General features: G+C 41.4%; 1 non-coding gene across 1 annotated transcript; it reads right to left on the reverse strand.

Moving 5' to 3' along the window:
* Nucleotides 1-9,076: 9,076 nt before the first annotated feature.
* Nucleotides 9,077-9,149, reverse strand: TRNAK-CUU (transfer RNA lysine (anticodon CUU)). Its single transcript has one exon. It is a non-coding gene; the product is annotated as a tRNA-Lys (tRNA).
* Between the last annotated feature and the right edge of the window lie 2,477 nt (nt 9,150-11,626).

Below are 11,626 nucleotides of genomic sequence, written 5' to 3' on the forward strand. Positions count from 1 at the left end.
CAAAATACACCATAGAGGATATTTTGGTTTTTGTTGTTGAAAATCCTCCTTACTCTCTTTTCTTGTCTTTGGGCCTCCTTTTCTCCTCAGTATTCTCTAAGTTAATTTCCTTCTGACTTAAAATTTAAAACATGGAAGATAGGGAAATTTGTCAGCTTACTTAAGGCAAAAGCATAAATCTTGAGGGTAAGATGCTCAGGCAATATATAAATGTATCAGAGCTGTAAATGAGGAATCCCCAGTGATGTACCAGGGCAGCTCCCATCTCCTTCCATTTGTCCATGGGGGTATCAGAGCTGGCAGGTTTGGGGTTGGGGTTTTTTGGAAACCTATCTTGTTCTAATTAGCTATTAATCAGTGCCATTAGATTAACTATGTATGGTAATAGATGCATAAACAAGTGAATTATGGGTAGAGAGCTGCCATCACATTATTTCTCTTTTTAAGTATCTACTCTCAGGATATAAACATGTGGAAGTGCAATGATGAGAAGATCCTGGTATTCAATAATACATTAAATGCAAGATGTATATATGTGAGTGAACAGTAGCACTTCCTGTTTACAAATACTTAAGTTGGAGAGCTAATATTCAAGGGTACCTTTGCCAAGAGTCTTCCAAGTCCACACCACATGAGGTTCTGGTTTGTGAAAGAGCTGGAAAGGAGGTCAGGACTTCATTTGCTGAGATTCTTTGGTCTGTCAGTCCTTATTCAAAGACTGTGGAAAAACCACACACTCTCTGTAGATGCTGTAACAATCTACCCCAACCAAAGAATAAAATAGCATCAGAACTGAACACTGTGAATTAGTGTGACAAGTTAACAACCTTCAGAGCAGAGACTTCACTATCTACAGGCCTCAGCAGAGCAAGACAAACTTTGCTCTTGACTGCATGGCTCACAGGATTAGTCATTTTTAGTGGCCTGCAGAAATTAATTTTCCTTGTAAAAAAGTATTTTTATTCCCTACTTGCTGTATTGGCTTACAGCAATTTATTTCTTTTAAACTTTAAAACACAATTCCACTAATTACACAGTTACTCACTTTGAGATAAGGAAATTGTTACAGCATTTGTTCATATTTATCATTATTCCAAGAGTTTTATAATCATTATGGTAGTCACCATCAACCATGTTATTGTAGTACACAATTGTTTCCTCAGTGCTTGACACCTCTGATTAATAAAGTTAAATGGTTGTAGATGGCCTCTAATCTCCCAGCCCATTGCTGGCTTTCCTTGGCATGGATCAGTGTATTCCATCTAAATCTTCATCTCCTCATCCTGCCTCCTGCAGGAGACAAGCTGTAAGCAGCACAAAGACCACACTCCCCAGTAACTTGTACCTTCCCAGACTGCATTCCTGACCTTGCTGTGGGGATTTTTCCTGGCAGATGTGCAATTGCTGCTCTTTCATAGGGCCTCTCCTCTCGTGCAGGGCAGGAACCCTCACTGCTGGTGGTTCTTTCTTATTAACAAGTGCTGCTGACCAGTGACCCTCTCCTTCTCACCGAGCACAGCTGCTGCCACCCTGCAGCTTCACGTGATGAAACCCAACACATCCTCAATTTCCTGCTGCACACTGATCACAAACCCCATGTCAAGTATCTTAAAGCTAACCACGTTAAAGGTCACATTTGCTCATATTTGCTCAGGTTTAGTTCATGATATCCTTTTGCACCACTCTAAATAGTCTCTCCATTTTCACACTTCTCTGCACTGAGGTGACAACTTGGGTTCTTCTGACACATCTGAGGATATCAGAGTACTGAGCTTTCACAGGGTGCTGCTAGAGATGTATAAACTATGCCCTCGATTTTTTGTCTCTCTAGAAGACCACTTATTTATACATAATGGCTGAAGGAACAATTTAAGTGCTACTTTGCATTCTCACTCAGGTTAATTATCATCCTTTTCGTGGCTGTAGAAAATCAGGAACAAGCACACCATTTTTTCTCATTTGAAAATAAATACAGACCATTTTATGTGGCCTTTAATTCTCTGTTATTATGCCAGACTGAAGATCAGAACATGAAAGGACAGAGATTAAGTGAGGGAAATCAAATGAAGGACAGAAACACAGATGTGTGTGGGGAAAGAAGTCTCCAAGTTTTCAGGCTATACAGGTATCAGCAGGACATAAGGAATTATCAATGTTTGTGTGATACTGAGACTTATAGCCTGTTAAAGTTCTTTGGTTTTTTTAGAAAAGGATATTTTTTGGGATGTACAGTCAACGAATAACACTACCCCCAAGCCTTACTAGTGCATGCTCCTGTGACCCTAGAGAAACACCATTTTTCCCTCCGGAACAGACTCATTGCAGCCACTAATGAGTCCTGAGAGTAAAGAAAGCAAAGACATTTTCCCATCAGGTTCCTACTGCAAATTGTGCATGAAAATAACTGAGGCAAGAAGAGTTTGGCATCGGTGTGGGTTGAAGCAAAGATCTATCTCAAGAATTTAAATCTGTGATCCTTGATTCAAGAAATTATATCCAATGTGAGAATACGGAGAATTTTGGCGACAAAGGTTTCTTCCCAGATGAGAGCAGAATAGTTTGAGTCTTTTGTCCAAGACATTTTAATGGACAGTATTGGCAGAGGTTAAATTAGCATTACTAGTACTGTGTGTATCTATAAATGTTAGTTTTGATTTCAATTTCACATTCCTCACACATAATTCCTTTTTTTTTTTCCCAGATGGAGATTTACTTGCAACACAGTGTGTTGTGTGTCATCTTCTTGTTCTTCCCAATTCCCTCAGAAACCCTCCAGTTGAAGGCTTTTTTGGTTTTTTTTTCATTCCCCAGGACAAAGCAGTATGGGGAGCCTTCTCTGTCACTAAATGATGTTATTTAACTAGAGTTCATCACTCTTGGCTACCAGGACACCAAAGGACAACCTAAGGGGGAAAAAAATGAGATACCAAAACCAAGCGAGAAGTGATGGATTATTCTGAATGTTTTGTGTCCCAGATAGATCCACTGAACCTGCCAGCTTTTCCAGGGCACATTTGAAGACTGTGAGGATGGATGGTAACCTGTTTTCACAACACAGGGTGCAGGGAAAAGAAATATCACAAGCAGGAAAAAACCCCAACCCTCTTCAATGACAAATGACCTAATTTGTTCCTCCCCAGTAACTCAACTTGGTAGAGCTTTGCAAATCTCTGTCATTGCTGCTGCGAATTGGTTGCTTTAAATGGATCCTCACTTTCCTTAGAGCCAGGCATGGCAAATTGCCTCTAAGTAGTTTTGGGTCAGGTACACCAATTTTCAGCCTGGAGTTGCAATTATTTTTTCCAGCTTCTGCTTACTCTCACAGAGCCTTTGCTCAGCTTAGAGAGTCAGCACAGATAACAATTTGCATTGCAAGGAATGTGATACAGCAATTAGAGAGGATAAACGTTTCAGATCAGCTTTCTTTTGGTTTGATTCTCTTCTGATACTTTTTCTGTGCTTCTCTAGATCACCCCCTCAGCTCCTGCATTTTGTAGAATCTGGGTAGCCTTTCAAATGTCTGACCTTTCAGTAAGCCATGTTTTCTCCAGATACTAAAATTGAATATAATTTCACCCTATTCAGTATTAGTAAACTGTAAACAACAGCATTGCCTATTCTTGGCAAAGTGCCTGAATTAAATAGCTTTCTTAATGTATCTTCTATCTGTATTACAGCTATTTAAAAGCAATATGCCAAGTGTGCTGATGATAAAATGACCATTTTTCATTCATCAGTTTGCTTTTAAGCTCTACATATTCCCTGTGAATATTTTCCTTAGCATAAGCAATTGCCAATAGGATCCTTTGTACTTAAAATACATAAATAACTATCCAGTTTTACAAAGAAACTACTATTTTCCTGAGCAAGATTGTCAATTCTCCTTAGATGGTAAAAGCCACATTTCTCTCCACTCTAATGAAAAATACCCACTTGGACAGCTGATGTGACAGAAATTTTCTTTGAACTACTTGTACATGTCTGATCAGTTTGGGAAAATATCAATTATAATTCATATCGTTGCCCAGGAGAATTTTTAAGTGAACAGATGTTAGATAGAAAACTTGGAAAAAACTAATATGAAACCTTTGTATTAATGTTGACTATAAAACCAGATAATATTCAGTAACCATCCATAATCAACAGTTAATCTCATTTGTTACACCTCTATAAGGAGCTGAACAGTCAAATCCTAAATCTTCTCTCTTGTGATTATTTTAACATGAACTCTGAGCCAGAGAGATTCAATTCTGAAGCACAGAGAAGCCCCTTTTCCCACCTGGTTAAGAGAATTATGGCAGGAGTGAGTTTTCTGTTGTATACTTAACAGATATTTTAAACACAGGTGCCAAGTCTGTATCTTTCTGTAGAGGGAGAAAGAATGACAAAAATTAAGATGCAACAGCTAGAAAATATTCTGTCTAAAGAGTAAAATGCTCAATTTTAGAAGGTGATACAAACACTAAAAACCAACACCAACCACTCATCAATCTGGAGCCCAACAAGGCAAACGCTGATCAACAAAAAATATAGTTTCAGCCCTTTTACATCAGTAGAGAGAAAACCTTTCTGCAAATCTGGAAACTCTTCACTGCTTAAGAGCCCAGACCTTGGGTTTCAGGTGGCAGCTTGGGAGGACCTGAGGCTGACTGTGCAGCACGTGGCATGGGCTGGAGACAGCCAGGGCTCTTCCTACAGAGCACTCACGTTGTTAAGTAGTGAAACACTGATTTGCATCTTTACCCAGTAAAATTTCATATAAATATAGGTGCTGATAACATCACATTATTTATGGATAACAGCTGTCATATTCCCCAGCTGTTTGCTTGCTGTCTGCTATAACATATGTTAATTTAAACTTTCACCAAATGCCATGGATTGTTTGCAGTGCTCCAGCTGCAGCTTGGCAATTTTTTTCCTTTAGGTTTCTGTTGGCTCTGGAAGTGATTACACAGACAGCCCATAACAACATAAACAAGCCTTGTGTGGCTGCTGAGCTCTTCGTTAACTCGGCTAAGTGAATGTTTGCTGGAACAAGCAAAACGGGGAGAAAGCATCTCACTTATTTTCATTTTCTGGAGGTATTCCTGCATGCTGTCAGTAGGGAAAACACAGGGGACACTGGAGTCAAAGGAATCCATAAGGAAAAAAATGCATCACACAGAACAGGTTATTATTTCCTTAATGGTCCTGAAATAAACTAAGTATAATCTACATTTTTAGATAAATAGTAGTCCAAACACCATGTGAAAAGTTAGGTCCTCAGTTTACAAAGGCAACCACAAAAATTTAATGGACCTAACATAGCAGGACTGTGACAAACTCCACAATCAATAAAAGGTTGCCATATAATATGAAGGGAAAAAGTAGTACACAGTGAATATCACAGTCTGTGCACAACCTGTAATGCACTGCACAGTAGGGAAAAAAGACCACATAGGCATGAATGGTCTAAAGCAGAACACAGGGTGGAGAAGGAAACAGCAAGGAGGATTGACAGGACTAGTCAGGCATCTTGGGTTTCCTTCTCATGGGAAGCTTTCAATCAGAATAAATACCATCTGCATGCTGAAAGCAAAGGCTGCTGTGGAGGGAGGCTCTGATTTCCTGTACAGGAGCTTTCCCACCCCTCTGCACCGTGCCGCCTCTTCCACAGCGGGACACTGGCCTTTCTCCAAAATGTGCAAACACCTCCTGCTTTCAGTGCTCAGAAATTATATTTAAATTACACTCAAGGTCAGCCTTGGCAGCCACAACAGCTTATACTTGCTTTTCAGAGCAGGGTGAGGACCAATCAACAGAAATGGGACTTACACAAATGTACGAGTGATAAGACGATGCCTGTTGCCATGAATTTTCCTGGTTTGCTGAGCGTTCATATTAAAGGAGAAATGTGCAGTTTCTCACGCTGGTGAATTGTAAACACAGGACCATGTTTTGTAAATATTGGCAATGTTATGAATTCCTTCTCCCAGAGAAGGGGAGGTTGAATGACAGCCTCCTGGACCAATGTGGCAGGAGAGGTGGCGATACCCTTTTCCAATCCATGGTCACCTTGCCACAGGTATATAATGGAAAATAAACTAAGGGGCAGGTCTTCTGCTCTGCTGCTCTGTTGCACCCAGATCTGTGTCCCCAGTCTGTTTTCTGGCTAGGCCTCCACGGTGATAGATGCCAGCAAGCACAATACAAATATTTGTCAATTTAAATACGAGTGGGAGGAAAACCATAAAACACCATTTATGGTGGTGTAAAGAGGCTGGCAGCTAATAAAATGAATAGTGAGATGGAAACAATTATTTTTCTTATTATTTATATTTCCTTAATTCCACCTTGTATTGCCTCTCATGTATTCAAATCACATTTTAAACTTACCACAGAACAAAATGTAAACACAGAGATTATGTTTTAGATTGTTATGATACCAAACCTCTGTAGAAGTAAAGGATAGTGGAAAAATATAATTCCTATATTAATTATACCAGAATCAAGGTGTTCCATGTAGCAAAAAAATAGTTGAAGATTAGAAAGTTGCCTGGTGCTGTGGTACAACTTGCCACAGCCTGGAATTACTTGTTTTAACCAGTACATGTAGAAAAAACAATGGTGAATATTGGTGTAAGAGGCTTCCATCTCAATTTGGATAAATCAATACACTTTTATGTGCCACAGGACCCCAGGCTTTTCCTGCACAGGTGGCTTTATGTCTCTGAAAGAGTTACAGGACCAGCCTGTGGGAATCCCTTTGGCATTTGGGACATGGGAATTGGGAAAGTGGGATCTGCCTTCAATGTACCAGGGAACTAACATTCCCCACTCTTACTTCAGCCAGGGACATTCCTTCCCTCACTAGGGTATTATGGGGCATTTTAACTTTTCTGCAATAAGGATGCTTGCCCCAGATAATTCAATGTTGATCAACAGAGAGAGGGTCAGTACCCCCCACCTCTCTTGCAGACTTCTCCTGCAAGGAGTTTTACAAGCTACAGATCTGCTCTAAGGTAAAACTCTTCCCTTCAGCACCATTTGCATGGGCTGGCGCACTTAATCCCTCTTTTCAGTAACACTCCTCTGCCAAAAGTTGATGAATTAGAAAAGGCTTCAAGCTTGTTAATATCCTGCCAACTGACACAAAAATTAAATTTCATCCAGTTGAATAAGCCTCATTTAGTCAAGGGCCATTTACAATTTTTTGGAAAAGCTTGATTGCACCATTACAGTTAAATACCACATCTTATCTCTGATAGAGTCACCATATTCTTAATATTGACTTAATCCCTGAGCACAAAGCTTAAAGGATATTGCTGAGAACTGATTCCACAAAATGATGATGCAAGAAACTAATTAGAAAATACCTGGTTTTTTTGTTTATTCTGTGTTTTAAATTCTTCAATCCTGAAGACCAAGTCTGCTGAAATGCCAGTGACCTTCCACCAGAAGCTTTAGATCTCAGATTATCTGGGGTGGTTTTGTTTCTGCTTCCAAATTGAGGCTTGTGTTCATAATTTCCTGATTAGTGTCCATAATGAAAGTACTACAAGTAGAACAAAGATTGTGACTAGAAATGAGGTGCAGCCTGTGCCTTAACCCAAAGATGACTTCTCCTGGAGATCCAGGTAATCTAGCCTGAATCTGAGCACCCTATTTGCTGCCAGATAATTATCCCTTAAAAGGTAAAGACTTTCCAGATTATGCAGGTCCTGTGTTACAGCACCCATTACCAAACACAGTGGGAAATGTGATATTTTGCTGATACAATCTGTAATGGATAGAGAGGAGGGACAAGAAAAAGAGTTTGCTTCCACTAGTACCCATAACAGAACCCTGTGCTACCCTTGCCAGGCGATCCAAACCTTGACAGTGCTCCTTTTACAGGTTCTGACATATTTCACTGAAGAAATATGTAAAGATTTAATGAAATTCTTGAATATTCAGCTGCTTTATCACAGGAACATTTTTATGCTTTTATTTTATGCTCGTATTTTGCTTATATACAAATTATTCCAACAAAATATTTATTTTAAAATAGGAAATGCTAAAAGCACTTAAGTAACTGCAGTGTCTTTAAAGCTGTAGAATATGTTACAGGTTTCATAAAGAAACAGACTTACTCTAAAAATCATAATCTGACATAATAATCAGGCACTGACACATTACTAGACCTTTGATGCTCCTTATCAGAGCATCAAAATTCAATTGAAAAAAAACAGACAATAAAAGAGAAATCATTGGCAGTGAAAAAGGAAGTGTGAGTGGGAAGAGATGAATATCTGAAGGGGTTTGTTATTTGCATTATAATAAAATACAAATTTTTGTGAAAGCAGCAAGTGAATGTGCATGGAGGGAAGCGTCAAGAACACCTGAAATCCTTTCACTGGAAACCTTTGAGGTATCTCACAAATACTGCTGGTTAGAGATGTCAGGAATAGTTCTTACAGGGAAATGAAAACAAAGGAGACAGACTAGAGCTGCTGCCATGTGAGGATCCTGCCCTGCATCTGCCAAACCTGTTGTGACTTGTCTGTCCTGTCTCACAGGTTGTGAACAAGACAAAGCTTTTGTCTGTGGAAACTGAACCACACCTCTGTAACAGGCAGTTGACTCTGGTGGGCAGCATCACTGCCATGAGTGCTGCATCCCTCTCCTGGCGTGTGTCAGCAGGGACAGGGACCTCTCTGTGCCATCTGCCACCACCTGCAAGGACCTTTCAGTTCAGCCAGGGCAGCTGCTTCAGCCAGGGGTGTTGCCCTGAGATCTCCTAGTTTGCTGAGCATTCATACTAAAGTAGAAGTGTGCAGCTTCTCACGCTCCTTAATGTAAACAGAAGATCATGTTTTGTAAATAGTGCCATTGTTATGAATTCCTTCTCCAAGAGAAGGGGAGGTTGAATGACAGCCTCCTTGACCAATGTGGGTAAGACGTGGGGATACCCACTCTCCAATCCATGGTCACCTTGCTAGAGGTATTTAATAGGAAGAATAAACAAAGGGTGGCTCTCCTGCCCTGCTTGCTCTGATGAACCCAGACCTCTGTCTCCAAGTGTGTCATTATTGGTTAGGCACACGGTGATATCTGGTGCCCAGCGTGGGGCCTAAACCCACTACCCTGAGATTAAGAGTCTCATGCTCTACCGACTGAGCTAGCCGGGCATTGGAAATTATGCTAATGCCAATGGACAAGTTGGGTTTGAGCCCTTGGTGCTTGAGCAGTGCCAACAGGTAGGCATGGCAGCTTTGGTTCAGACCATAGCGATGGCTGCTCCACAGGAATCATTTGCAACCATTGTTCAAGGAGCTGATGAGCCTTTTCTGCATTTTGCAGGAAGGCTGACTGCTGCAGTGGAAAAACAGGTCGGTGATCCCGAGTCTAGGAAGCTATTACTTAAGCACCTGGCCCAAAGCAACTGCAATACTGATTGCAGGAGGATCATCGATGCACTTCCTGGTGATCCGTCCATCACTCAGATGGCAGAAGCCTGTGCTAAGATAAGCACACGTAGCTGCAAGTCGGTTGCCTTGTCAGCTGCTGTGCAGCCGCCTGTGGCTACGGCTGTACAACCAGCCATGGCTACTGTGATGCAGCCTGCTTGGATAGTCCCTCAGGGCAGGCTGCAACAGCAGGGCAATGTCAAAATCAGGAAAAAACGGGAAGAAAGTGCAGAAAACCACAGCCCCCTTGTTTCTGTGCGCCTGATGCGGAAAACCAAATCACTGCGCAAATAACTGCAAGGCGACAGTGCATGTCAATGGCCATCCTCTTCTGGCGTTGGGAAACATGAAACGCAGTGCGAAGCAGAGACGCGCTCAGACACAAGTGTCTCTGCCCCTGCCCGAACCAATGGAGGTCTGCTTAGCAGGCTTGCAGCCAGCACCCGCAGTTCAGCAGGTGTTGACGTCTACACAGCAGAATCTATCCTCATAAATTTGGACAAGATACACAGGGTCCCCTTGGATGCCTTTGGTCCTTTGGGTGATGGCATGAGTGCTTTCCTCACGGGGAAGGTCTAGTGCTATCCTTCAGGGTATCATTGTGCACACGGGACTCATCGATGCTGATTTCTCAGGGCAACATAGGGGGCACTGGCACAGTCAAACCCCCTCAGCCAGTGCCCCACTGGTGCTGGGTATTTCAGTACTAATTCTGGATGTGCCTTTTGCCAGTGCCCCATGGGTGCTGGGTATTTCAGCACTAATTCTGGGTCTGCCTTTTGCCAGTGCCCACGTACCACAGAATCTTCCCTGGGTTCTCTGGCTCAGAGTTGCTCAGGGTGCAAACCACAGCAGCCTCAGCAAGGGATGTCACAGGCAGGTGTGGGACACTGCAGGCACCCCCTGCCCTCTGCACTGGCACCCCCTGGCCAGCAGTGGCTAACAGAGAACACAAACATCACCAGCACCAGCCATCGTGCGCGGACAGGTCAGAACCCACAAAAATAATGGCAAAAGAGGGAATAAGACAATGTTTGTCAAATACCAGAAAACAAGCAAAACAAAATATTTTGTACAGCAATCAGGTACCTGAGATGAGCACATACTAGTGGAACCCGAAAATGTATTTGCTCCAGAAAATACTTTGAATTAAAAATAAAAATTTGTGCTATACAGCCAGCACTAAGCAACCAAGAAGAATTTGGTATCAAATATCTAACCTGTTCTTTCTGCAGAAGATCTAAGTACACCCTTGACTTGGTTTAAGTTACAACATATTTGTCACCTTTCTTCATAGGAACACCTCTACAGGTGAGATATGCTGTTTTCTCCAGAAATCCATTTGTAACTTGCCATAAACAAGCAAAGTTTCCAGACTAATACCTCAGCCCATTTTTCTAGAAAACTTCTGTTGAGTTCACTATTCAACAATCCTGACAGTTCTTGAAAGTAGCTTAGATTTTACTTTTTCCTTCCTAAATAACTTGACATCAAATATTTTACTATTTGTGAATTTCATCTAAGAGCCATTAACAGACAAACAAGTAATTGCTCTCCAGTTATCCTGATTTAAAACAAACAAACAAACAAACTCATCTCACAAGAATGCAATAGATGATGGCCACATACATTATAAACACAAAAATTCTTGGAAAAAAATGCTACTTTCTCCTTGATAGTCACTCTCATCTTGCCTTTCTCTGGAAAGAAACTGCAAAAGAGCTGAGCACAGTTGGTGCCTTTCCCACCCTCAGCTAATCTCCTATGGCCAGCTGCTCATTCGCCCCAAAACCACCCCACAGGACCAGGTCTTTTCAGGCTACCAAGGATTTCAGCAAGTCCCCGCTCTGACCCAGTTGTCATCAAGAGATTATTGCCAAAATCTTGTCCAGGAGTTTCACTCCTTGTGAGCTCTGTAAAGTTGCCTGGGGTTGTGTTTGAAGATGCCTGAATAATTAATTAACTCCTTGAGCTCACAGTGAGGTGCATCTTGTAAAAACATATGGGCTGACAGGATCCTTTTCTTTGTGTCTCTGTAGGCGGTTTCTTATGTTGGCTGAAAGTCAATCCAATATTAAACTATACCCCAAGATTTGATTTTCCCATGGTAAATAATTCAAGTTAAATCAAATGGCTGCTCCTTTATAGCTCTTGGGACACTCCAGTTAGTTTCTTCCTACAGAATAGCAGCACTCTAC

The sequence above is a fragment of the Prinia subflava genome, chromosome 6, assembly GCF_021018805.1.
Source record: "Prinia subflava isolate CZ2003 ecotype Zambia chromosome 6, Cam_Psub_1.2, whole genome shotgun sequence".
Lineage (NCBI taxonomy): Eukaryota > Metazoa > Chordata > Aves > Passeriformes > Cisticolidae > Prinia > Prinia subflava.